The following is a 5518-nucleotide window of genomic DNA, read 5'->3' as shown; positions in this document are numbered from 1 at the left end:
TATAATTGTTATTACCGTTTAGAAATAATCATTTTATCGGTTCCTAAGTCATTAACCCTAATTATTTAGAAAACATGCTTAATAATCAATGTGAATGATTTGTTTGACTGAAAATAGTTGCTTTCATTTAAACTTATCTCACAACTCTTTCAGAACTTCTAAATCCAAAAACTCATATGATTGATGATCTTCATTACATAAATATGCAACATTTTATCAATAACATCTTTTTTGTCATTTAAATGTTTACATGAATACATCCATATGTACAAAAACAATCTCACTTTGATACCTCTCATCAATGTCTATATTTGATAACGAATGAAAATGTAAAACCAACAGGGACTTGCAGAGGATGTCTATTATCAATTATTTTATAAAAAGCAAAACCACAACATGAACTAAGAAACTGAAATTGCAAAATGAATAAAAAAATCAGCACATAAACAAACACATACATACTATCTGCAACACATAAACGAAAGTTTATAAAGCATGAAACTTAATGATAGGAGAAGTAAAAAACTTAAAGGAGACTTTATAGAAAGAAAGATCACCCTTACTTACCACAAATGGTTGAAGACATCAACAAGAAGATCAATCTGATCATAGAATCCACATGTTGTCTGATCATGACTTCAGTAGATGAACTACTGAAACATAAGAATTGCAATTGAACTCTATTAGCATTTGAAAAGGGAATTAGGGTTCTAGAGAAAACGACGAAGAATTAAATTTTTTTGGACCATTTCTCGATTTGTGTGTGTCATCCTTACTCATGGGCCATGCTAATGTTCTCTGTATCGTTCCAATTTTATCGGATATCCCCAAAGGGACGACTATAGATGAAGAGTTTCGCCATACAGAGGAGTAGCAGGTTATATGGAACGACGCGAGTTCTAAACGAAGTAGTTTACTGTTGATGATCATATATTCTCAATGTCTTTAAAATTAGGGTTAATGACTTAGAAGGGTAATAAGGTTTACAGTTTGTCTGTATTAGGTCACTAAGAGTTTTTTTGTACGTATTAGACCAATATTGTTGTTATTATCGTTTAAAAATAGTCATTTTTACTGGTTAAAACCGGTAAAAGGACTATTTCTAAACGGTAATAACAACCATATTGGTCTAATACGCACAAAAAAAACCTTAGTGATCTAATACAGACAAACTGAAAACCTTATTACCCTCCTAAATCATTATCCCTTAAGTTATTGTTCGTGTTGCGGATGGACATATAGAGATTGTGGTGGGTCACGATGACAGGAATATCATGAAAATTAGTAGATCGGTGGAACCAAGATCAAAGATTATACACATTTTCTTAATATATATATATATATATATATATATATATATATATATATATATATATATATTGTGATGGAATAATAACCATCATTTCATATGTTTTTTCAAGTATATATTTGTATTAGAAATCTAAAATTGATAGGTTGTTAAGTAAAAAACTTTATTATAATTTTAAATTGTGGTTTTCAATATTATAAAAAAAAATACAAATGTAATTATAATTTTGATTGTAAGTAAGGAACATTGGTAAATGTGTCATTGGAAAACCAATTTTGGAGCAATCAGGTAACAAAGAAAATATAATTGTTAGCAAAATTATATGTAATTATTTATTGTATCCTAATTATTGTTGAAATGTTAGTTGTATAAAATATATTTACTCCTACCCCCTCTAGGTAATCCGTACCCACCACTAACCATTATAGTGGTGGGTGTCACGTCATCACCACTAACCACTACTAAAAGGTTGGTATACCCATCACTATATCTTTTATTTTTTAATTTTAAATAATATATATATATATATATATATATATATATATATATATATATATATTATTGTAGAGAGAGAAGAAATGAGAAGAAGAAATCTGATTGGACGTGCTCTTCTGTTCTCCGCACCACAAAGAACAACGACCACTAAGGTCCGGGGTGGTGTGCACTAACCATGGTGGTGGCCACCTAGACCACGACTCATTTCGTGGTATGCATACCAGACGGTCATATATATATATATATATATATATATATATATATATATATATATATATATATATATATATATATATATATATATATATATATATATATATATATATATATATATATATATATAAAAGAGATTTTCAAGTAGTACATTGATTGTTTTGTAATGAATTTTCATTTTCTGGAATGACTTTTCACATGCTTTTTAATAATGTTTATTAATTGTTTTAATATCAAATATATTATATATACTCTTACATGTGACTTTGTACTTTTTTTTTTAGTTTTTGGTTTCTAAACATCTCACTTTTGTATAGCACTTTCTGCATCTTCTATATTGATGATGTCACACACCTTCGGACATCCTAGCTTTAACATTACACCACACTTCTACACTTCTCCTAGCTATATACATTTAAATCTCTATAGGTTTGTAAATTATAATTCATATTATATATAATAATTGGAATAATCTTTTTATCAACCACTTATTTGTAATGGTTTTAAGAAAGAGGTAATGTAGAATATTTGAATTCATCACAGGAGGTTCATGCTATTAAGTTTAGTGACCTAAAAATTAAATTTTGTGTTATTGGTTATCATTTTAAGTCATTTTTCCTTGTTTATACTCTTTATTGTCCACACGCATAAAGTCCAATGGCCAGAATAATATTAATCCTCAAAGTTTTCTAAAGAAAAAATTGCAAAAATGGTCATTGTGATTCTCCTATTTTCTGTGACTAAGGTCCAAACGTTTGAAAAGTTATAAATATGGTCATTTTCAGCTAGTTTTATCATGAATTTGATCCTTGGAAAACTTTAAATGTATATTTTACCCTTTTAATGTCTTTTTCCTTTTATTTTTAACTATTTTTACAATTTTTGTTAATAAAAAATAGAAATAAATTTCATTCACACCCATACCCTTTCCCATGTTTGCCTCCTCCCTCTCTTCTTACACTTGCATATCTCTTCATCGTTTCTATGACTCTCCACTAAGCTCAAAAAGATGAGTCCCAATAGCATAAAAAATAACATGTCACATGCATTGATTTGATCTCGTTCCTAAACCTAAGCAACGATGAAGTTCACGATCATTGGGATGCCACCCCTTTTTGTCTCCCCACCCCTTATCAAGGACCTCAAAAGCTTCCACCACCACCATCATTGCTTGAGAAACCCTAATCTCATAATCCCTTTTTTGTTGAAACATGCAAATCGCTAATTTTTTGAGTTTCATGAAGATGAAACTCGAATCATAAATGCTTATGAATCTAACATGTGTATCATGATCCTTTGATCAAATTGATAAACCCATTTTATTTGAGTTTGATTTTGGATTCAAGTTCAAACTGAAAGCCAAAAAACTTTCTTGAAATTAACCATATCGATTCACCTTATGTATATCAATCTTCAAAACACAGTTCAGATTCTCAATCTATTTCATCGTATTATTGAGGTATTTTGAGAGATTCATATTCCCCTAATTTTTTCTTGACCTTCAAAAATATAGTGATTTGTTCTTGACCTACAATGATTTATGTAATTTTTCGTCTCTCACATTGTTGATTTAAGGAAATTAAACTTTGACTATCACATTCGAGTTTTATGATGCATTGGATATTGTAGAGAGAGAAAAAAATACAAGAAAGAGAGAGAGAGAGGCATGTATATCAATCTTCAAAACACAGTTCAGATTCTCAATCTATTTCATCGTATTATTGAGGTATTTTGAGAGATTCATATTCCTCTAATTTTTTCTTGACCTTCAAAAATATAGTGATTTGTTCTTGACCTACAATGATTTATGTAATTTTTCGTCTCTCACATTGTTGATTTATGGAAATTAAACTTTGACTATCACATTCGAGTTTTATAGTGCATTGGATATTGTAGAGAGAGAAAAAAAAGACAAGAAAGAGAGAGGCATGTGATTTATTTCTATTTTTTATTGACAAAATTAGAAAACATAATTAAAAAATAAAGTGAAAAAGAAATTAAAAGGGTAAAATAGAAATTTCTAGTTTTTAGGGACCAAATTCATAATAAAACTAGCTGAAAAGGACCATATATGCAATTTTTAAAAGGTTTGGACTTTATTCATAGAAAATGACAAACCACGTGGACCACTTTTGCAATTTTGTCTTTTCTAAATTTCTAAATTGAGACTCACCCCTAAGGATGAGCATATAGACCGATCGGAACTGATCCCAAAAGCGGAATTGGAACCCGATGGAACCGGTTGGGCCGGAACCGATACTATAATTTCGTCAATTTTTTGAACCGAGACCCGGTAAGAACCGGTCGTTGGAACCGACCCAAAACCGAGAATCGAACTGGATAACTCACTAAAATTTTAAAAGTTGCATAACTCACTCAATTTAACTATTTTTGACCCGAATCTTTTTCCTACATTTAGATTATGATTTGTAGCTAAGTTTAGACTATAAAAACGTTTGATTTTCTTAAAAACTGAATGAGTTACAAGTCGCACAAGGAAGGGTGTCAAATCAGAAATTTTTTTTATGTTTCAGCAATTAAATGTAATATGACTTTGTTGTTCAAATGTGCATAACTCACTCAATTTAACTTTTTTTTTACGTGAATATTTTTCCTACATGTAGATTAGGATTTGTAATTAAGTTTAGACTATAAAAACGATCGATTTGTTTAAAAATTAAATGAGTTACAAGCCGCGCAAGGAAGTGTGTCAACTGTCAAATCAATTTTTTTTTATGTTACAACAATTAAACGTAATCTTGTTGTTCGAATATGCATAACTCACTCAATTTAAGTTTTTTTTACCTGAATCTTTTTCCTACACGTATTTTAGGTTTTGTAGTTAAGTTTAGATTATATAAACACTTGATTTGGTTAAAAATTGAATGAGTTACAAGCCCCACAATGAAGCATGTCAAATCAGACCGGTTCCAAAATCAAAAACCCGGCAAAAACTGGACTCGGAACTGGAACCTGTAGAACAGTCGGGTTGGTTCGGTTCTTATTTTGGCCGAAGTCGGTTTCTGGGTCGGGTCGGTTCTGACCGGTTCGGTCCATTTTCTCATGCCTACTCACCCCTATGCTTCATCATTTTATTAGTTATACTTTAACCCTATGATTCCACTTTATATTCTATATAGTCCAAGCTAAGAACTATCATACATAAATTTTAAGACAAAACTGCAAAAATGGTCCCTATGGTATGCATTTTTCTGAGGTTTAGTCCAAACCTCGACTTTTTTTTGGCTTTCTAGTCCTTTTGAGCTAGTTTTATTACAGATTTTTTTCCCTCAGTAAACTAAAATGACTTTAATACGCTTGGGGTATTTATTTTTTATTTTTCTTTCATTTTTTAAAATCTAATACTTATTTAAAATTTTAAAAAATAAGAGGCTCTCTCTCTCTCTTTCTCTCTTTCTCTCTCTCTCTCTCACTCACTCACACTCTCTCTCTCTCTCTCCTATACCCACTTTTATTTACTATCATTTCTTCGATCACTGA

At 30.2% G+C, this 5518-nt stretch overlaps 1 non-coding gene across 1 annotated transcript; it reads right to left on the bottom strand.

The window, feature by feature from the left end:
- Positions 1–734: 734 nt before the first annotated feature.
- On the bottom strand, positions 735–837 carry LOC145013770 (U6 spliceosomal RNA). Its single transcript, XR_013665289.1, has one exon. It is a non-coding gene; the product is annotated as a U6 spliceosomal RNA (small nuclear RNA).
- Between the last annotated feature and the right edge of the window lie 4681 nt (positions 838–5518).

The sequence above is a fragment of the Lactuca saligna genome, chromosome 8 (genome assembly GCF_052625555.1).
Source record: "Lactuca saligna cultivar CGN05327 chromosome 8, ASM5262555v1, whole genome shotgun sequence".
Lineage (NCBI taxonomy): Eukaryota > Viridiplantae > Streptophyta > Magnoliopsida > Asterales > Asteraceae > Lactuca > Lactuca saligna.
This window is presented reverse-complemented; position numbering and strand designations above follow the sequence as displayed.